Raw genomic sequence first — 23,623 nt, 5'->3', positions numbered from 1 at the left:
AATGTTGGTTTGGTGGTGATAAACTCCTTTAGCCTTTTTTTTTTTTTTTTTATCTAGGAAACTCTTTTTAAAAAATATATCTTTATTGATTTCAAAGAGAAGAAAGGAGAGGAAGAGAGAGATAGAAACATCAATGATGAGAGAGCCATTGATCAGCTCCCTCCTGCACACCCCCCACTGGGGATCAAGCCTGCAACGCGGGCATGTGCCGTGACCAGGAATCAAACTCCGATAGCCTGGATCGTAGGTCGATGCTCAACTACTGAGCCATGCCTGGCTGGGCTATTTGGGAAACTCTTTATTTCACCATCTACTTTGAGTGATAGCCTTGCTAGATAGAGTAGTCTTGGTTTCAGATCCTTGTTTTGCATTACCTTGAATACTTCATGCCATTCCCTCTTGCCTTTAGAGTTTCTGATGAGAAGTCAGCTGACAACCTTACGGGAACTCCTTTGTAGGTAAGAGATTCTTTTTCTCTTGCTGCCTTTAAGATTCTCTCTTTGTCTTGAATTTTTGGCATTTTCATTATGATGTGTCTGAGTGTGGACCTCTTTGGATTCTTCTTGCTTGGGACTCTCTGTGCCTCCTGAACTTGTGTTACTTTTTCCTTCACCAGGTTAGGGAAGTTTTCTGCCATGATTTCTTCAAACAAGTTCTCTATCCCTTGCTTTTTCTCTTGTTATGTTTCATGTTGTCCCACAGCTCCCTTAGACTGTTCTCTTGTTTTTTAATTGTTTTTTCTTTTTGGATCTCTGATTGAGTGATTTTTTCTACCCTGTCTTCTAATTCACTGATCCGATCCTCAGCTTCCTCTAATCTGCTGTTTATTCTTTCCAATGTATTTTTTATTTCTGCTATGCCATTCTTAATTTCCTTCATAGTTTCCATATCTTTTTCATCTTGCTGAGCATCCTAACAATCAGTATTCTCAACTCTATATCTGATAGATTGCTTACCTCCCTTTCATTTAGCTCTTTTTCTAGAGAGTTCTCTTATTCTTTCATTTGGGGCTTATTTTTTTGTCTCCAAGTTTTGGTTGCCTTTTTGGGTTTGTTTCTGTGTATTAGGTAGATCTGCTAAGACTGTCAGTCTTTCTGGATGGTCTTGGTGCAGGCCAATGTCAGGCACAGTTTGTGACTGGTCCTGAGTATCCTGTTTCAAGCTATCACCACACTCAGCATGAGGTCTCCTATGCTGGGGCTGGGTGGGGTTGGACAGAACCAAGATGAACACCAAAGTCTTCTTTTCCAAGGCCAGTCTTTTCCAAAGCCGGTGTCCAGAAGCTGATCAGGCAAATTCTCAAAGCACTCTGATATCTTCCTCTGCCTGAAGGCTGTTTAATCTGATTCTCTTAATGAGCTTCAGGCTGTAGAAACACCATAGGGTGAAGAGGCTAGTTGTCATCAGTCTCTTAATGAGCCTCTGGTTGAAGAAACTCCTCTGGATTGGGCGAAAGGTTTTCCAGCAGGGTGGGGGAATTGCTTCACTTTTCCCCTGGCAAAAGCAGCAAATTGTCTGCCTGAGAAAGATGTCCTCTGCAGTATGGGGGAATGACTCTGCACAGGAATCCAGAGGGGTGCTTTCTGAGCTCAATCTCCAGAGTGCACAACTCCAGATTCTCCCCACACAGCTCCAGTCCACTCGGAGCTCCCTCTGCTGGAGCCCAAGGTGAGTGGCTCCACATGAATATTTGTGTGTTGGCTCGTTATGAGGGTTCCTGTGTTTCCAGCCCTCTCTCTCTGGCAGACAGAAACCTGGCTGCTTTTCACAGCCAGATGTTTTCTGGGCACCTTTCTCAGTATTGGTGCTCTTGGCTGGGAAGCCCAGCCTGAAGTTTAGGCCCTAGAGTTCTCAGTGGAAAACACACACAGCTGAGATATCCCTCTGGACCTTCAGCTGCTGACTGTGGGAGACCACCAGCCATCTGGTGCCTCCACACTTCCTACCAGTCTCTATGTGGTCTCTCCACTTTTACTCCTTGGTTATGAGGGTGCTCTCCAGCTCGTCTTTAGTTTCAGTTGATTATTCAGAATGGTTTTTCTATATTTTAGTTGTAAGTCCAGTTTGGTCCTCAGAGAGGTTCAGCGTAGATTCCACTAAGTCTTTCGCCATCTTTAATCTCTTGTTCATATTATTTTCTTACAACCTTAGTATTTCTCTGGTGTCGGTTGTTACTTCACTGCTTTTGTTTCTGATTTTATTTTTTTAGGTCCTCTCCCTGTGTTTCTTGATGTTTTCAACTAAAGGTTCATCAACTTGTTTACCTTTTCAAAGAAGAAGCTCTTGTTTCCACTGATCTTTTGTGTTTTTTTTTTTAGTATCTGTGTAATTTATCTGCTCTGACCTTTATTTTCTTCCTTCTACTTACTCTGGGTTTTACTTGCTGTTTTATTTCTAAATCTTGAAGTGGTAGGGTTACACAGTTTATTAAATGTTTTTGTTTGTTTTTTAAGGTATGCCTGTAGTGCTATGAACTTGCCTCTCAAGACTGTGTCCCATGTATATTGGGTTGTTGTGTGTCGATTTTCATTTGTTTCAGGAAGTATTTTTATTTATTTCTTATTTTCATTGGTAACCCATTCATTTTTTAATAACATTCTATTTAGCCACCATGTGTTTGAATGTTTTTAAGTATTTTATGTGTAGTCGATTTCCAATTTTATGCCATTGTGATTTGAGAAGATGCTTGATATAATTTCTATCTTTTTCAACTTGTAGAGGCTTTTTTTGTGTCCTAACATGTGGTCTGTCTTTGAGAACTACCCATGTGCACTTGAGAAAAATGTATATTCTGCAGCTTTGGGGTGGAATGTTCTGTAAATATCAGTTACTTTAACCTGATCTAGTATGTCATTTAGAATCACTGTTTCCATGTTGATTTTTTTGTCAGAAATATCTATCCAGTAAAGTCAGTGGGGTGTTAAAGTCCCTTACTATGATTATATTGCTGTTGAGCTCTCCCTTAAAAACTTCCTTAAGAAGTTTATAAACTTTTATTTAGGTGCTCCTATATTGGGTGCACATATGTTTACCAGGGTTATATGCTTATGTTGGATCTATCTCTTTAGTATTATGTAGTGACCTTTCTTGTCTCTTGTTATGGCCTTCATTTTGATGTTAATTTGATCAGATATGAGTATTGCTACTCCAGCTTTTTATTCATTTCCATTTGCATGGAAAATATTTTTTAATCCTTTCACTCTCATCATGTGTGTATCTTTTTATTTTTTTTTAATTTTATTTTTGTTTAAAATATTACAGATGTCCCTTTTTCTCCCCAATGACCCACTCCACTCTGCCCCACCCTGCTCCGCAGTCCCTCTCCCCACCATTGTCGGTGTCCTTGGGTTGTGCATATATGCATATAAATTCTTTGGTTACTCTCTCCCCCTCCACCCACCCGCCCTCCTCCATCCTTCTGACATTTGTCAGTCTCATCTATGCTTCCATGTCATTGAACCTAGTCTGTTTATCAGTTTATTAAGTTGTTTAGATTCCACATATAAGCGAGATCATGTGATGTTTGTATTTCTCTGTCTGGCTTGTTTCACTTAGCATAACTTTCTCCAGGTCCATCCATACTGTCCTAAAGGGTACGAGATCCTTCTTCTTTACAGCTGCAGAGTATTCCATGGTGTATATGTCCCACAGCTTTTTTATCCATTCACCTACTGAAGGGCACTTGTGCTGTTTCCAGATCTTAGCTATTGTAAACTGCACTGCTATGAACATAAGGGTGCATATATTCTTTCTGATTAGTGTTTCAGGGTTCTTAGCATATATTCCCAGAAGTGGAATCACTGGGTCAAAAGCAGCTCCATTTTTAATTTTTTGAGGAACCTCCATACTGTTTTCCATAGTGGTTGCACCAGTCTGCATTCCCACCAGCAGTGTACTAGGGTTCCCCTTATGTGTGTATCTTTTGTTCTGAGATGGGTCTCTTGTAGTTAGCATATATTTGAATCTTGTTTACTTATCCATTCTGCTACCTTAAGTATTTTTATTGGAGCATTTAACCCACTTACAAGTAAGTTATTATTTATAAGTACTTATTTATTGCCATTTTTATTTTTTATGCCTATGTTTCTCTGTTTCTATTTCTTCTTACTATTACAATAGTCCCTTTATCATTGCTTACAATGTTCATTTGGTGGTGACAAACTTCTTTAGCCTTTTATTGTCTAGAAAGTTGTTTATTTCACCATCTAATTTGAATGATAGCTTTGTTGGACAGAGTATCTTGGTTTCAGATCCTTGCTTTTCATTACCTTGAATAATTCATGCCATTCCATTCTGTCCTATAGAGTTTCTGATGAGATATCATCTGACAGCTTTATGGGATCTCCTTTGTAAGTTATAAATTGTTTTTCTCTTGCTGTCTTTAAGATTCTCTCCTTGTCTTGAATTTTTCACACTTCACTTATGATTTGTCTGGGCTTGAGCCTCTTTGGGTTGTTCATGCTTGGGACTATTTGTTCCTTGAGAACTTGAGTGACCTTTTCCAGGTTAGGAAAGTTTTCTGCCATTATTGCTTCAAATAGATTCTCTATCTCTTGCTCACTTTCTTCTCCTTCTTTTACTCCTATGATGCAGATATTGTTATGTTTCATGTAGTCCCACAGCTCCCTTAAACTATTCTTCTGATTTTAAATTGTTTTTTCTTTTTTTATTCTCTGATTGTGTGATGTTTTCTACCCTGTTTTCTAATTCTTCATTTCAGACTGCTGCTTTTTCATATTTTCTATATCTTCTCTTATGCTGTTGAGCATCCTTACAATCTGTATTCTGAATTCTATATTTGATAAATTTCTTGCCTCCATTTCATTTAGCTCTCCTTCTCTTATTCTTTCATTTGGGTGTTTGTTTGTTTTTTTGTCTCCCCATTTTGTCTTCTTGTTTTGGTTTGTTTCTATGCATTAATTAAATCTGCTAGGACTCCCAGTCTTTTGGATGGTCTCTGGTGCAGGCCAATGTCATACATAGTTTGTGACTGGCCCTGAGCTTTCAACAATCCACAGTGTGGCTTCCTCTGTTTGGGCTGGGTACATTTTGAAAGGACCAAGATGCACACCAAAGTCTGATTTTCCTAGGCCCGAGTTCAGAAGCAGATGAGGCAAAGACTCAGAGCATTCATTGATCTGTTGCTGTGTGCAGTGTGATTGTTATTCTGTCTCTTAATGAACTTCAGGCTCTAGACCACAGTGAGGAGTAAAATCTGCAGGGTGAGGTGAACTGTTTTCCAATGGGTGAGACAATTGCTTCTCCTTGAAGCAAAATCTGCCTGGATGGCAAAGATTTTTCTGAGAATAATGTCCCCTGCAGTACCAGGGAATGACTCAGCACAAGAATCCGAGTTCTATCCCCAGAGCACCCAACCCTAGATTCTCCTCACACATACCTAGTCCAGTCTGCCTTCCCTTTGCCAGAACCCAAAGTAAGTGGTTGTACACAATATTTTATACACTGGCCCTTTAAGAGGGTGCCTGCATTTTCAGCCCTCTCTCTCTGGCAGAAAGAAACCCCACTGCTTTTCACAGCCAGCTGTTATGTTGGCACCTTTCTCAATTCTGGTGCTCTTGGCTGGGACTACCAGCTTGGTGTTTAGACCAGAGAATTTTCAGTGGGAACCCTCCATAGCTGAAATATCCCTGCCTGTGGGCGCCTGGCCAGCCCACTTGTGCCTCCATACTTCCTACCAGCCTTTATGCGGTCTCCACTTTATTTCCTTGGTCGTGAATGCTCTCTCTAGCTAGTCTTCAGTTGCTCATTCAGGATGTTTTTTTCTATATTTCAGTTGTAATTCCAGTTTGGCCCTGGAAGATTGTGAGTGTAGCTTCCAATCAACCTGCCACCATCTGGAATCCTCTCTGCTGCTAATTCTCCAGGTGTGTTTTCTTTTTGGATCAAATAAACTCTAATAAAATCTTATAAAAATTTTCTACATGTTTTGGTGTTCTTATGTCAACACACATTGGCTAGTGAAGTCTGGGTTTTGTTATCTTAGTGATCAGTTAGTGTTGTGATTCAGTTTTCTTAAAAAGTTGTAGCCAGAAAAATAGAAAAAAAATACTCTTCTTGTTTTCACATTTTGTCTTTCTATTAAGGCACTTCTTCAATGCATTTTCAGGCCATTTACATGATGTGAAAGCTTAGGGTCTTCTCAAGCATTTTATGAGCATGCACATGGCCTTCTTGATTTTCCAGGAAGCTTTTTAAAGTGCTTATTCCCCACATATATCTCCTTTTGTAATAGGCAGTTAAACAGACAAGAGCAGAGCAAGGATGATCCCCTGAGTACAGAAGGTCACAAGAGCAGAAAGTCCTGGGTGCCTGGCAAAGGATATTTGTAAGGTGGCCTTTCATCCCCTTTCCTTTGCCTCTCTAACTTGTTCTTAAGCTCATTTCTTCTGCGAATTGCTTCCTCTACCTCTGTGATTTTATAAATAAATGTTCTCTTATAGTTTTGAGTCTTGGCTCTGAATTCTTTCCTAGTCAGAACTCAAGTAGAAAGGTTGCTGAACCCAGGCCCTATCTGACCTCAATAGTCTAACATCTGGTGCTGTTCCTGCCACCTACAACATTTTCACAACCTCTTCTTTCTCAGGCCTTTCAATCTGTCTGTTGCTTGTGTGGATGAAAAGGGGCCACATACTAAACCTGACAAGCTCAAGGGAGGCCTGCATGGCAAACTTACAAACTCAGAGACTTAAAATAGCCATAAAGGATGGTCTAAAATTAATTTTTTTAACAAAAAGCAGTTTATGGTGGTCATGTCCTAGGCTAGAATTTTCCCTAAGGTCAACTTTTATCTTAAATGGGCCTGTCTATTGTCTTTTTGCATCTATGATAACATGATTTGGAATGTCAAGGTAACTTTCCCTTTTCTGGACCCCTCAGGGCACAACCTATGCACCAGGGCAAAGACTGGGAATCCCCTCATTGTTATTGTTGTTGAGTTGTTTACTATTAACTATCCTGTACTCACCTATGTAAAAGAGGCATGTGTCTATCATTTTACTTTTTATCCTAACCCAGAGGTTCCCACCCCTCCATCCACTTTTCTTTCTCCTGCCTCTCTAATCTGTCACCAAAGAATATCATGAAACCCACTTATATCTTCTATTTTTATTGTAATGTATAAAATAAGATGTAAAACTGTCATTTTCTGGAGCATTTTCTCAATCTTTTGAGATTTTGATTCCTGGCAATTGTCATTTTGGCTCAAATAAACTCACAAACATTTTCTACAGGTTTAAATGTTTCTTATGTTGACACTTGTCCTGACACTTAATCAAGATTGCTGCAAACAACAATTGTGTCTTCAAATGCTTTTTTTGAAAATGTTGCCTTTGAAGTCACCATGGCCCTCAAAAATGTTTGAGTTGATTGAAAGAGATACAAGCCCTTGTGCTGGTGCTTCATGGAGCAACTATAGAAATCAAACCTCCAAACACAATTCTTTGTGGATAGTCTGTCATACTCCCTCAAGAACTGATAACTTGCATTAAGAGTGTGGGTTGTTGTCCTCATGGCTACCATTGATCTGAGGTGTGGGGTATAGTAGTCAACAATGTTAACATGCCACAGAACACTTTTACTGCAAAGCAACAGATTATTTCTTCAATAAGCCTCCTCCTGGCTATTGTAAGTTTTTGACTAAATGCTAGAGTTCAACCAAAGTTGATTCTAGCATTTTTGGTCAGCATATTAGTTGCTTTTGTGGAAGGACAGAGCCCTGGATTTATATAATTTTCTATTTTTGGTAATGTTAGTTCTTCTAGGATTGTTTTTGAGCTTTGTTAGGACAGGTTCTGAGCAACCTTTGTTCTAGATCTAATTTGGGACTATTATTAGAATTTGACTTTTATGAGGTCTCTATTCTATTGAATATCTGAGCATGTAACAAGGATATTTCTGCTCATGCTAATTGGAATTTCTCAGAGCTCTGTGTGAGCTCTGTCATATTACATCTCTTCGTAGTTTTCTTTACTGGGCATGGCCAAATTTCAGTCTCCACATGTGCAGCTTATATTCAGCCAAAAACTCAAGAGGAACTTCCAGCAATTTTCTGGAGCTTTTTCTTCCTGAATTTACCTCCACTTTAGTACTATGCTCCACAAATTTCAGTCATCCCAGGTTCCCCAAACTCTGATCTCTGACTACTGAACTCAGAGAGACCATTGCACTCTGGTTGGGTTACCTCTCCATGTGGCACAGTCAAGAAAGTGCTTCCATAAGAATGTTGAGGTGAATATTTGGCTCAACTGATTCATATACGTTCTCTCAGGACACAATCTTGTGCTGTCTGTTGTCCAGTGTCTGAAACAGTTTTTACTTACCCTTTCCCTGATTTTCTTGTTTTATATTTATTTTAATTTTTTTATGGCAGCAAAGCAAGTTCAGCTCTAGTTACTTTGTCATGACTTGAAGCAGCATGTGAGTCATTTTTCACCTTTTCTATTAGGTTTAAACTAACTAACAATGATAACAACAAAAGATGTTTTTGTGTAATACCCTAGACATAGAAAATAATTTAAATTAATATTTTATAGAAGTAAGAAACACTCCTAGTGGTAAGAGTGTAGCTACAGTATGTGAAAAATTGGCAATCTTATACATGATCTATACACTTATTTTAATAAATTATGAAATATTTACTACCTTTTGCTATGCTTAGGAAATGTTTCCACTAAGACAGTGATAGTTACCACAGTCAGACATCCAATTTTCACTAAAATTCCCACACACCTGAGAGGTAGTAGCAAGGGCTGTCAACTGGTTGCCAGTAAGCTTGATATGGCCCACTGATTAATTGTGTGTGACCAGTCCACTGACATAAGAATTGATTTCAATATTTTTAGGTGAGCCATGTACTCTCCAGTTCCCCTTAATTCCTTATTTTCTTAGAACATCCTGTATTACATATTTACATTACCTCACTGCTTTCTGAATTTGGAGTTCATGCTGCTCAGGTTAAAATCTTGATTTCCTACCTACTCACTTTTATTATTGTGCAACTTAACTAACTTCTCTGAGCATGTTTTCTCTGTATCTCTGTGAGGAGAAGTAGGTAATACTACCTACATCAAAGGATAAAATTACATATGTACATAAAATGCACAGTACATGGCACTGAATATTTGTTACTGATCATAACTATTATGCCTAGGAAAGGTTTTGCCTGAGGCTGACCTAGTAGCATAAGAGAAGAAACTTGTAGTTCTGAATTCTCCTCCTGTCATTTTCTTTTCATGTGACCTTAGACAAATCACTTCCTCCTAAGTTTCAGTTTCCCCTCCATAGCCTAGATGGTCTTTTCTATCCAATTTGTACATTCTATGAATCTATTAATTTGTGTGTATCGACAAATAGAAGTGAATAGGACATTATTTATACACATATCAATGATCCTAAATTTATCAGAACTACTTTTAACAGCAGTACTGTTCTAGTGGAAGGTACACAGGAATTTTGATTCAGAAATGGTGGGTACATGTTTTCTGCAAGGTGGTATGACCTCCAACAAGTTACTTCTCTGGGCTTCAGTTTCCTTATCTGTCAAATGGAAATAGTAATAATTCTTGCCTTCTTCATGAAGTAGTTGGCAAGACCAAATGATACAATGAATATAATCATATTTGATAAATTGTAATATGTTCAATAAATACTACTGACTAGTTAAACTTTTTTGTTCTTTATGTCTCCCATTTTCCTTCTGTTGTTGAAATTAGATATGGATCAATTCTGTGTAGGTCAAATTTATACACAGAAAAATAAGAAAATATCAAATTGAACAGAATTATTGCTCAGAAATTTTAAGAAATGACAAATGCAAAGTAACCAAAATAAAAATTTAACTTAAAAATGTATTATTAGTGAATTGTATGCACTTGTCTTCATTTCCATTTAACACCCTCTTTTAGGTGCTTATCCCAGAACTTACTATCACTATGGTTGGCTATGTAACAAAAATCTTTTTTTTTTTTTTTTTAATGTATCTTTATTGATTTCAGAGAGAGAGGGAAGGAGAGGGAGAGAGAGAGACAGAAACATCAATGATGAGAGAGTCATTGATCAACCCCTCAACCAGGGCATGTGCCCTGACCGGGAATTGAACCCCGATCTCCTGGATCCCAGGTCGACGCTCAACCGCTGAGCCACGCCCGGCCGGGCAGTAACAAAAATCTTAATATCCCAATATTAATATCTATTATTCTACTTTTAGACAGTAACCTCCAATTTTTCTAGTTATCTCACTACAATTATTCTTTGACTTTATAGAGGACTTCAAATCCTTGGGACTTTCTTCTGAATTTCCCTGGTACAGCCATGAATTTTTAGAAATTGAGATATTTTTTCATACTGTTTTCTATACCTAGAATGCATTTTGTCTGCCCACTCATCCTTTAATCCCAGTGAATATGTACTTTATCTATGATACTTTCACTATCCCTGCTAATCACAATTATGCATCCCTTCTTTTCAGTCCCATAGTAGTTTTTGAAAATGTCTCTAACACAACTTTAATTACAGTGTGTTATAATTATATATGTGCCTGTTACTTCTGTTAGTCTGTGAGTTGGTCAATGACAATAGCTAATAAAACTCTATTTATCAAGTGATAATTATCTGCCAACCACTGTCCAAAAGAACCTTATTCATAATATTTTATTTATTTTTACAAACGCTTTATGAGAAAAAATATTATTCCGATTTTATATTTTATTTTATTTTAATTTTATTTTATTTTTCTTTTCTCTAGCTTACTTTATTATAAGAATACAGTATATAATACATATAGCATAAAAAATATGTGTTCATCTACTACTTATTGGTAAGGTTTCCAGTCAACCGTAGACTATTAGCATTTAAGTTTTGGGGAAGTCAGAAGTTATATTCAAATTTTCAACTGTGCAAGGGGTTGGTGCCCCTAACTCTTGCATTGTTAAACTCAAGTATAGTTAACTCATAGGTGATGTGGAGAAATGGAGAATCCAGGCCTTAGGAATAAAAATACTTGCCTTTGTCCTAGGGGAAGAAAAAAAATTCTTATTTTGGGGAGATCAACAACAATGAAAATAAACCACTCAGTATTTCTCAATAAGTGATCTTACATATTATTACTAAATTGCCCACTTGAAGTTTTTAATATTTTTTATCAGGCATGTGGCTTGAACATATAAATAAAGGAATTAGGAGGCAGCTCCTCTCCTCCAGATTCTCATGCATATACTCAGGGTATAGAACTTTGGAATACATAGGTCCCTCAGGGATCAGTTTAAATGAGTGAAGTGTCAGTGCATTTGAGCCATTAGAGATATTTCTAAACAGCGCAATGCATAGTCATTCCCCAACCCCACCCCAATGCTTTTCCTACAGTTCCTATGTATGTAGGACTTATTTTTAAATTATTTCTCTCCTCTTTCGATCTACCTGCGTTGCAGGTTTTCCATAGTCTATTCATTAAATTAGAAGAAATGTTCCAGATATTCTACGACTGTAAGATTTCTTTCCTGGCCAAATTTCCTTCTGGCAGGACTGCTGTATATGTTAGTGTATAGGAATGTGCACTGCACAAGTTCATGGGTGTCATTCATATTGTCATATGTGGAGAATGTCCCCTCCTGGAGTTGTGCAGAGGTCAACTTACACAGCTGTACCGGTTGCCACTCCTCCTAGCAGCTGCCTTAGACCAAAGAATAAGGACAGTGACTTAACTAATTAATATTCTGGAAGCCCCTGCTTAGCCTTCTATAATGTGAATGCACACAGTACGTGGCATAGGTACACTGCAACATCTAGTCATGTTACTTTTTTTACTAAAAAATCTTTAATTCCTCTTCAGTGCCTTCAGGATTAAGTCTGTTACCAGTGGATTCTAAAAAGTACTAGTCTAATTTTATCAGAATCACTTGGATGAGTTGTTTAAAAAAATCAAGGTTCCTCGACTCCAGGTATTACAATAACTATTGTATAGAAGAAATGGAAGCCCTAGGAAATGAAGCGATTTGCTCAAGGACCTCCAACTTCTATGCAGTAGTCAGAACTCAAACTCAAGGCTTCTGATTCCTGGCAATTTTCCACAGCACACTTGCTCCATTAAGGTGCCTGTGTCTTGACAATGGTGTGGGGAGCGCCTGATGATGGGGCGGGTGTGTGGTGGAGGGGGTCAATGGGGGGAGAAAAGGGGACATCTGTAATGCTTTTAACAATTAGGTTGAATTTTAAAAAATTGCGTCTTAAGTTATCATTTCTGAACAGGCTTAGTGAAAAATCATGCTCACTGTTTTATGGAGACTGGTTTGTGAGAAATAAAGGGGAAAAACGGTTCAGATTATTTTGTTCTGAACAAAAAGGGTATCAGTCGTTTTATTCACAGGGTCAAAAGAGAGGGAAAATCTTGTTATTGGACTCCATGGCAGCAGGCAAACTCTGAAGTATACTGTTAAGGCTGAAGATTTCAAAGTTAAACCTAAGTAAAATGTTGCTATGACTTTTATTCAAGTATTCCTAAAGTTCAGTTTCTCTTGAAAGGGTATGATAGTTCTGTTTTGCAGAAGTAGAAATTAAAACTTAAAAAAAGAGATGCATTAAAAATTGTAATTTTGTTTTTGTAATGAATTTCTGTGATTTAAAAGATGGTACTTAATGAGCAAACATCATACACAGCTATTTCAAAAAGGCATCTATGTTTATAAGATGGGTGTCTCTAAAATACGGGTAATTGGGGAGAAAAAGGGACATCTGTAACACTTTAAACAAAAATAAAATTTAAAAATTAAAAAAAAATTAAACCTTGCTTTTCTGAATGTCTGATACACTCAATGAACTAAAATACTCTTATAAAGAGCAGCTTTACAATAATTATTAGAAACATATTCTACCAAAGACACTTTAGAACCAAATCTTAGTAATCTTCAGGGAAGAGAGTAACATTGATTCCTGGATCATCATCACTTTCAAGTTTTTTATCATTTTCTTCAGTAACACATTTGCCACTTGCTTTTTCTCGGTTTCTTTTTTTCTTATGAGAGTATGAATTATTTTTCACGATGATTTTCTGTTTGGGTTCCCTTTCCAAAGCACATTGTAGGCAGCTGTAAAACCTTCAGTTTTCCCTTATGGCTTAATGGAACTTCCAAGCCATGTGTGCTCCGGACAGCCAACATAGTCTTTCCTCTCTTTCCCACTGTTATGCCAGAGTTCCTGAAACCAGAATCTATCGCCACTGAATGCAGAAGCTGTGCATCCTGCAACTGTCGACACTGCACATGAAGAACAAGGGGTTCAAATTTCAAAATGGCATCTCCATTTGCTTTTTTCAGGGCTACAATCACATCATCTTTCACACAAGGATTGTGTGTAACTAACAGCCAGCAACAGTTTTGTTTCTGAACCTCAAAGCCATTTATACTCCCATCCAGAAGGAGGATGCGGCCAGCGCAGGAGCTGGTGGTAAAATACTGCTCTCGCGCATTCAGGAGCTGCACAAGCTCAGCCACACCCTCGTCCACGCTGCCCTTCCGGCTGAGGTCCGCCTTGTTCAGACTCTGCTCCTTCCATCTCTGAACTCCGCGCTGCGATCCATGCGAGGAGGGATTTGGGTTCTGCAGTTTACCTTAGCCTTCGCCTCCCCTGGGGGCAGCCATATTGGAGCCTATTTTATTGTTTTTTAATTGAATTTATTGGGGTGATGTTGGTTGATAAAATTATGTAGGTTTCATATATACAATTCTGCAGTACATCTGTATATTGTATTGTGTGTTTACCACTTCAAGTCAAGTTTCATTCAATCACCATTTAACCCCACTTTACACTCATTTACCCTCACACTCCTTTCCCTCTGGCAATCACTATACTGTTTGTTGTCTGTGTTTATGAGTTTTTCTGTTTTTCTTTGCTTAATCCCCTCACCTTTCTCACCCAGCCCCCCACATCCTCCCCTCTAACAGCTGTCAATATGTTCTCTGTATCCATGAGTCTGGCTCAACTTTGTTAGTTTAATTTGTTCATTAGAGTCCACATATAAGTGATATCATATGGTACTTGTATTTCTCTTACTGGCTGATTTCACTTAGCATAATATTCTCCAGGTCCATCCATGCTGTTGCAAAAGGTAAGATTTACTTCTTTTCTATGGCAGAGTAGTATACAATTGTGTAAATGTACCACAGCTTTGTTTTTATCTACTTATCTATTGATGGGCACCTGGGCTGTTTCCAGATCTTAGCTATTGTAAATAACGTTGCTATGAACAAAGGAGTGGATATATTTTTCCTGATTGCTGTTTCCGGTTTTTTAGGAAATATTCCTAGAAGTGGAATCACTGGGTCAAATGGCAGCTCCATTTTTAATTTTTTGAGGAAACTCCATACTGTTTTCCATAGTGGCTGCATCAGTCTGTATTCCCACCAGCAGTGTACTAGGGTTCCTTTTCTCCACCTCCTCACCAGCACTTGTTGTTTGTTCATTTATTGATGATAGCCATTCTGACATGTATGACGTGATATCTCATTGTGGCTTTAATTTGCATTTCTCTGATGATTAGTGACATGGAGCATCTTTTCATATGTCTATTGGCCATCTCTCCTTTTTGGAGAAGTGTTTATTCAGGTCCTTTGGCCATTTCTGAATTGGATTTTTTTTTTTGGTGTTGAGTTTTATGTTTCTTATAAATTTTGAATATTCAGTCTTTACTAGATGTATCAGTGACTGTGTTCTCCCATTTATTGGGTTGTCTTCATTTTGCTGATGGTTACCTTTGCAGTGCAAAATATTTTTGGACAGATATGTGCAAAAAAATCAAACTAGACCACCTTCTTACAATATATACAAGAATAAAAAAAAAAAAAGATTAGATTTAAATGTTATACTCAAAACCATAAAAATCTTAGAAGAAAACGTAGGCAGTAAAATCTTGGGCATTTCTCGTAGCAATATTTTGTTCTCATATATCACCTTGGGCAAGGGAAAAAAAGAAAAAAATATCCCTTTTTAAAGATGAGAGAAGCAAAGTTTTGTAGAGTTGACTGCTTCCCAAAGTTATACAGTTAGTAAAAGCTGGAACATGAACTAAGGTTTATATGACTTCAAAAATGGTACTTTTTTCCCTGATTCCATTTTTTAAATTGTTTACTTCAAGTTCGGTATATCTCTTTTTATATTTTTCATTTTCAGTTGACATACAATATTATATTATTATTATTTTAAAATTTATCTTTATTGCTGAAAGTATTCCAAATGTCCCCTTTTCCCCCCATCGATCCTTTACACCCCCCACATCCAGGCTTCACCACACTATTTTCTGTGTCCGTGGGTTATGCATATATGCATATGAGTTCTTATTCTCTCTCTCCCATCCCCCATCCCTACCTTCCCTCTGAGATCTGTCAGTCTGTTCCATGCTTTTATGTGACTGGATAGATTATGTTCATCAGTTTATTTTGTTCATTAGATTCCTTATATGAGTAAGATCATGTTATACTTGTCTTCCTCTGACTGGCTTATTTTGCTTAGCATAATACTTTCTGGGTCCCACCATGCGGTCTCAAAAGGTAAGGGATCCTTCATTTTTACAGCTGCATAGTATTCCATGGTGTAAATATCCGAGATGATGCTTAATATGATTTCAGTCTTCTTGAACTTGTAGAGACTTGTTTTGTGTTCTAACATGTGGTCTATCTTTGATAATGTCCCATGTGCACTTGAGGAAAATGTATATTCTGCAGCTTTGGGGTGAAATGTTCTGTAAATGTCAATTAAATCCATCTGATCTAGTGTGTCATTTAGAGTCACTGTTTCCTTGATTTTTTGTCAGAAATATCTATCCAGTAAAGTCAGTGGGGCATTAAAGTCTTTACTGTGACTGTATTGTTGTTAATCTCTCCTTTAAAGTCCTCTAGAAGTTTTTAATTTTTTAATTTTTTCAGCCTGTGTGTGTCTTTTGTTCTGAGGTAGGACTCTTGAATACAACATATATTTCAGTCATGTTTTCTTATCCATTCAGCTACCCTACGTTTTGATTGGGACATTTAACCTATTTATACTTAAGGTCATTATTGATAGGTACTTGTCTGTTGCCATTTTATTTCTTTATGCCTGTTTCTCTCTCTCTCTATTTCAACTTATTACAGCACTCCCTTTAACATTTCTTACAATGCTGGTTTGGTGGTGATAAACTCCTTTAGCTTTTTTTTTTTTTTTTTTCCCTGAGAAGCTCTTTATTTCACTATCTATCTTGAATGATGGTCTTGCTGGATAGAGTAGTCTTGGGTTCAGATCTTTGTTTTGCATTACCTTGAATACTTCATGCCATTTCCTTCTGGCATGAGTTTCTGATGAGAAATCAGCTGACAGCCTTATGGGAGCTCCTTTGTAGGTAACAATTTGCTTTTCCCTTGATGTTTTTAAGATTCTCTCTTTGTCTAATTTTTTGGCATTTTCATTATGATGTGTCTGGGCATGTGCCTCTTTTGTTTCTTCTTGCTTGGGACTCTCTGTGGCTCCTGAACTTGTGTGACTTTTTCCTTCACCAGGTTAGGAAACTTTTCTGCCATTATTTCTTCCAACAGGTTACCCTACCTTCACTTACTTTCAAGATCTTCTGGCACTCCTATAATGCGAATATTGTTATATCTCTTACTGTCCCACAGATCCCTTAAACTGTCCTCCTGTTTTTTAATTGTTTTTCCTTTCTGGTTCTCTGACTGATTTTTTTCTACCCTCCCTGTCTTCTAATTTGCTGATCCTATCAGCTTCCCCATAATTTGCTGTTTATTTCTTCCAATGTATTTTTTATTTCTACTATGTCATTCTTAATTTCCTTCATAGTTTCTGTATTTTTTCTCATGCTGTTGAACATCCTTATGATCAGTATTTTCAACTCTATATCTGATAGATTGCTTATCTCCATTTTCTTTAGCTCTTCTGGAGAATTCCCTTGTTCTTTCATTTGGTTCTTGTTTTGTGTCTCTCCATTTTGGCTGCCTCTTTGAATTTTTTTCTATGTATTAGGTAGATCTGCTAGGACTCCCAGTCTTTTGGATGGTCTCTGGTGCAGACCAATGTCAGACACTGTTTGTGAATGTCCTTGAGTACCCTGTTTGAAGTTTTTCACACTTCATAGCTTGTGGTTAACTCTGTTGGTTCTGGATGCATTTGGAAAGGACCAAGGTGCCTACTAAGGTCTTCTTTTCCAAGCCCTAGGTCAGGAGGCATATTAGGCAAAGACTCAAAGCACCCAGAGGCTGCTTCGGTCTCTCAGTGAGCCTCAGGTTATAGAAACCCCACAGCGTCAGGTGAGAGGTTTTCCAGCAGGGTTGGGCAATTTCTTCCCCCCAGGCAAAAGCTGCTTCGACTGTAAATGTCTGTATATGAAAGATGCCTTCTGCTATTGGGGGAATGGCTCAGCACAGGAATCCTGATAGCTGCCAACACCTCTGGATTCTGCTCACACAGCTCTAGTCCACTCTGCCCTCCCTCTAAGGGAACCCAAGGTGATTGGCTGCACACCAAATTTTGTGTGTTGGCCCTTTAAGAAGGTGCCTGCATTTCCAGCCATCTCTCCCTGGTAGACAGAAAGCCATTGCTTTTCATAGCCAGATGTTTTGTGGGCACCTTTCTCAGTTCTGGTGTTCTGGGCTGGGGATACCAGCTTGTGGTTTAGATCTGAGAGTTTTCAGTGGGAACCCCCCACAGCTGAGATATCCCTCAGGAACTTCAGCTGCTGCTTGTGGGACCCAGCCCATCCTCTCATGCCTCCACACTTCATACCAGCCCCTGTGTGGTCTCCTCTTTAGGTCCTTGGTTTTGAGGGTGCTTTCCAGGTAGTGTTCATTTCATTATTCAAGATGGCTTTTCTATATTTTAGTTGTAATTCCAGTTTGCTTCTGAGAGCATGTCAGTGTAGCTGTCACCTAATCCACTGCCATTTTAGAATCTCTCCACAACATTATGTTAGTTTCAGGTGTACAACATAGTGATTAGAAATTTATATAATTTACAAAGTGATTACCCTGATACGCCTAATACCCATCTTACACCATACATAGTTATTAAAATATTGTTGACTGTTCCCTATGCTGCACTTTATACTCTCATCTTTGTGTAATTGGCAATTTGTATATCATAATTCCTTTCCCTATTTCACACATCCCTTCATATCCCTCCCTTATTTGGCAACCATCCATTTATCCTTTACTGTGGCTTGTTTTGTGTTTGTTTACTTTGTTTTTTAGATTACAGTTATAAGCTAAATATATGGTAATTGTCTTTTTTTGTCTGACTTATTTCAGTCAGTATAGTACCCTCTAGGCCCACTCATTTTGTCACAAGATTTCATTCTTTTGTAAAGTGGAGTAATATTCCATTGTATATACAGGGTGTCCCAAAAATATATATACACACTTTAACAGTCAATAGCTCAATTGATGTTTATTTCTTTTCATATCTAAACTCATGGAATTAATAATTCTTCAAAGTTTGTATACCTTTTTTGGGACACCCTGTATATATCAATTCTTTTTTATCAATTCATCTATTGATACTTAGGTTGTTTCTATACCTTGGCTATTGCAAGTAGTGCAGTAATGAGTATAGGGATGCATATATCTTATCAAATTTGTGTTTTGTGTTTATTAGGATAACTATCCAGAAGTGAAATTGTCATATGTTAGCATTATTTTTAATTTTTTGAGGAACCTCCATATTATTTATATAGTGTCAGCACTAATTTACAATCCTACTAACCATGCACGAGGATTCCCTTTTCTCCACATCCTTGCCAACACGTTGTTTGTTGATTTATTGATGACAGCCATTCTGACAGGTGTGAAGTGATATCCCATTAGGGTCTTAATTTGCATTTTCCTGCTCATTTGTGGTGTTGATCTTATTTTTATATGTGTATTGGCCAACTGTATGATTTTTTGGATAAATGTGTACTCAGGTCTTCTTTCCATTTTTAAATTGATGGATTGTTTGTTTGTGTTAATTTTATTTATATGATTTCCTTGCATATTTTGTATATTAACCCCTTACCATTGTATCATTGACCTATATCTTTTCCCATTCTACAAGCCATCTTTTCATTTCATTAATGGCTTCCTTTGCTGTCAAAAAACTTTTTAGTTTGATGTTGTTCCATTCATTTTTTGTTCCCCTTATTTGAAGAGATAAAATCAAATAAATATTACTAAGAACAATTTCAAAAAGTTCACCCCTTCTGTTTTCCTTTAGGAGTTTATGGTTTTGGGTCTTACATTTAAGTCTTTAATCTATTTTGAGCTTATTTTTGTATATGGTATAAGAAAGTGATACAGTTTCATTATTTTCAATATATCTGTCCAGTTTTTCCAACATGATATATTGAAGAGATTGTCTTTACCACATTGCATATTCTTGCTTCTTTTGCTATAGATCAATGGGATATATAGGTTTGGATTTATTTCTGGATTATTTATTCTGTTGTATTGATATATGTGTCTGTTTTTATGCCAGCACCATGCTGTTTTGATTACAGTAGGCTTATATTATAGTTTGATATAGGTAACAGGATACTTTTAACTTTGTTTTTCTTTCTCAAGGTTGCTGTGGCTATTTAGATTCTTTAGTAATTACATATAAATTTTAAAATTACTTGTTCTACTTTGTGAAAAGTGCCATTAGTATTGATAAGGATTGCATGGGATATGTAGATTGCTCTGGACAGTGTGGAAATTTCAATGATGTTAATTGTTCCTATCTATGATAATGGTATAGCCTTACATTTATTTATATTTTCTTCAATTTCTTTTTCACTGTCTTATGTTTTCCAAGTACAGGTCTTTTACTTTCTTGGTTAAATTTACTCCTAGCTATTTTATTCTATTGGATGCATTTTGAATGTGATTTTTTCTTTTTCTTTTTTAAGTTGAATTTATTGGGTTGAAATTGGTTTGCAAAACCATACAGGTTTCAAGTGTACAACTCAATAAAACACCATCTGCACATTGCATCATGTGCCAATCACCGCAAGCAAAATCTCTTTCCATCCCCATTTTCTGCCCTTTTGCTGATCTCTACCTTTCCCCAAACCCCTTTTCAATCTTGAACACTTGTGTACTGTTGATGGGAATGCAGACTGGTGCAGCCACTATGGAAAACAGTTTCTTCATAAAATTAAAAATGGGATTGTTTTCTTAATTTTCTCTTTCTGATAGTTCATTGTTGATGTATAAAAATGCAACCAATTTCTGAATATTAAATTTTTCTCCTGCTACTTTACTGAATTAACTTATTAGCTGTAGTTTTTTGACAGATTCTTTTGGGTTTTCTATACATAGAATCATGTCATCTGCAAATAATGACAATTTTACTTCTTTCCAATATAAATGCTATTTATTTCTTTTTATTGTCTGATTGCTGTGGTTAGGACTCCAAATACTACGCTGAATAAAAGTGATGAAAGTAGACATCACTGTCTTGTTCCTGTTCTTAAAATAATGGGGGTTTATCCCTGAGATGCAAGAATGGTTCAACAAATGCAAATTAATAAATGTAATATATCACAGAAAAAAACTTTCTGCTTTTCCCTGTTGAGCATGATGTTAGCCGTGTGCTAGTCTTATATGGCCTTTTACTATGGTGAGGCATGTTCCCTCTATCCCCACTTTGCTGAGAGTTTTTACTGTGAATGAGTGTTAGATTTTCTCAAATGATTTTTCTGCATCTATTGATGTAACCATACGATTTTTACCTTTCATTTTGATTATGTGGTTTATCATATTAATTGATTTATGATATTGAACCAGCTTTGCATCCTAAAAATAAATCCCACTTGATGATGATGTATAACCTTATTAAGGTATTGTTGAATTAGGTTTACTAATATTTTGTTGAGGACTTTTTGCATTTATATTCATTAGGGATATTAGCCTGTATATATATATATATATGTAGTGTTTTTGTCTGCTTTTGGTATCAGGGAAATACTGGCACCATAAAATGAGTTTGGGAGCTTTTCCTCCTCTTCTGTTTTTTCTGGAATAGTTTTATAAGGAGAAATATTAATTCTTTGAATGTTTGGTAAAATTCGCCTGTAAAGCCATCTCATACTTTGGGAGTTTTTTTATTATTGATTCATTTTCTTTAGTAGTTATCAGCCTTGGAAGATTGTGTGTTTCTAGGAATTTATCCACTTTTTGCAAGTTACCAATTTTTAGACCAATAGGTTTTCATAGTACATCATAATCCTTTCTATTTCTTTGGTGTTGGTTTTCACTTCTCTTTCATTTCTGATTTTATTTGGTTCTTCTCTCTTTTTTTCTTGATAAGTCTGTCTAAAGGTTTATCAATTTTGGTTATCTTCTCAAAGAACCAGTTATTGGTTTCATTATGTTTTCTATTGTTCTTTTTTTAAAAATTGATCTTCATTGTTGAAAGTATTACAAATGTTCCCCTCCCCCCCATTGATTCCTTCCATTAATCTATTGTTCTTAAAGTTTCTATTTCATTTATTTCCTCCATGATTTTTATTATTTCCTTCTTTCTAATTATATTGGGCTTTATTTGTTCTGTTTATAGTTCCTTTTGGTGTAAGGTTAGATTGTTCATTTGAGACATTTTTTGTTTCTTGAGGTAGGCCTGTATTAGTATAAATTTCCCTCTTAAAACTGCTTTGGCTGAATCCCATAGATTATGGTTCATTATGTTTTCATTTTCATTTCTCTCAGGGTATATTTTATTTTCTTGCTTGTTATTGTTAACCCACTCATTGTTTAGTAGCATGTCATTTAGCCTTCATGTGTTTCTGTGTGTTTCAGTGTTTTTCTTGTAATTGATTTCTAGTTTTCTACCATTGTGATAGAAGAAGATGCTTTATATGATTTCAATGTTCTTAATTTTATTGAGACTTGTTTTGTGCAGTAACATGGGATCACCCCTGGAAAATGTTCCATGTACACTTAAAAGTATATATATCCTGGTGTTTTTGGGTGAGATGTTTTGAAAATATCAACAAAGTTCACATGGTCTACTGTTATTTAAGGCTTCTGTTTTCTTGTTGATTTTCTTTCTAGACTATCCATTTCTGTAAATATAGTGATAAAGTCCTTTGATATGACTGTATTACTGTCAACTTCTCCCTGTATGTTAGTCAATATTTGCTTTATCAAAATAGAGACAGACAGATAGAGAGTAGGCAGACAGCCCTGGTGGTGGTGGGTGTTGGGGGATGGAGGGATTGAGAAAAAAAAAAAAAAAAGAGAGAGGCAGAACTCATGGACATGGACAACAATGTGGTGATTGGGGGGCAAGGAGGTTGGTTGGAGGTGGAAGAAGGTATAGAAGGGATAAATGGTGATGGAAAAAACAATAAAATTTAAAAATATATATATATATATATATATATATATATATATATATATATATATATTTGCTTTATACATTTAGGTGCTCTTCTGTTGAGTACATAAATGTTTTAAAGGGTTATTTTTTCTTGTTGGATTGATTCTTTTATCATTTTGTAATGCCTTTCTTTGTCTCTTGTAATAGCTCTTGTTTGAAAGTCTATTCTGTATGATATAAGTAGTGCTCTGCCAGTTGTTGTTTTTTTTGTTGTTTCCATTTGCATGAAATATTTGTCTATCACTGTACTTGCAGTCTGTGCATGCCTTTCTATCTGAACTGGGTCTCTTGTAGGCACCGTATGTAAGGGTATTGGTTTTTTTCCCCCCCTCCATTCAATCACTTTATGTCTTTTGATTGGAGTGTTTAAGCCCTTTACATTTAAAATAATAACAGTTACATAGTTATGGCCATTTTATTAATTGTTCTGATTGCTTTTGTAGTTACTTTCTGTTTATTTCTTATTCTTTGGCCATTTTCTCTTGTATGTTGATGGCTTTCTATAGTGTTGTGTTTGAATTTTTTCTCTTTATTACTGGTATGTTTCCTTTAGATTTTGGTTTGTGTTTACCATGTGCTTAGTATACACAAAGCTGTGTTTATAGCAGTCTATTTAAGTTGATTTTTGCTTAAGTTTAAACATTCTAAAACCAATACATTTTTACTCGTACCTTCTACATTTATGTTTTGACATTATTTTTACTTTTTTCTGCATGTGTGTTTGTGTGTATCCCTTAATTTACTGTTGTAAATACATGTGATCTTCCTACTTTTACTTTTAAACTTTGTAGTAGCTTTAAATTCAGTTGAGCCCTTGCTTTTACTGTGTTTGCTTTTTTCAGTGAGATTTTTTTCTTTCCAATCTTTTTATAAATATTTTTTGATATTTTCTTTTCTACTTAAAAAAGTTCCTTTAACATTTCTTGAAATAGTTTAGTGGCAATAAACTTCATTAGCTTTTATTTGTTTAGGAAACTTAAAAAAATTTTTTTTCTTTATTGTTGAAAGTATTACAGGTGTCCCTGTTTTTCCCCCTATTGATCCCCTCCATCCTGCATCCACCCCACCCCCAGACCTTCCCCATACTATTGTCTATGTCCATGGGTTATGCATTTATGCATATAAATTCTTAGGTTAACCTCGGGTTAATCTCTTCCCACTCACTCTCCCACCCCTGCCTTTCCTCTGAGATTCCTCAGTCTTTTCCATGCTTCTATGTCTCTATATCTATTTTATTCAT

General features: G+C 36.5%; 1 protein-coding gene and 1 pseudogene across 2 annotated transcripts in view; both read right to left on the bottom strand.

Annotated features, from left to right (window-relative positions):
- ZC3H12B (zinc finger CCCH-type containing 12B) overlaps window positions 1-23,623 on the bottom strand; it is a gene marked incomplete at its 3' end in the record, with an annotated part of 347,079 nt that overhangs the window by 140,422 nt on the left and 183,034 nt on the right. The window lies entirely within an intron of this gene.
- Window positions 12,801-13,588, bottom strand: LOC308551817 (tRNA wybutosine-synthesizing protein 3 homolog pseudogene; annotated as a pseudogene). The gene has a single exon. The product of its transcript is annotated as a tRNA wybutosine-synthesizing protein 3 homolog pseudogene (transcript).

Source organism: Miniopterus schreibersii (assembly GCF_964146895.1).
Source record: "Miniopterus schreibersii genome assembly, chromosome: X".
NCBI lineage: Eukaryota > Metazoa > Chordata > Mammalia > Chiroptera > Miniopteridae > Miniopterus > Miniopterus schreibersii.
Note: the sequence above shows the minus strand (reverse complement) of the source record. Positions and strands in the feature narration are given on the sequence as shown.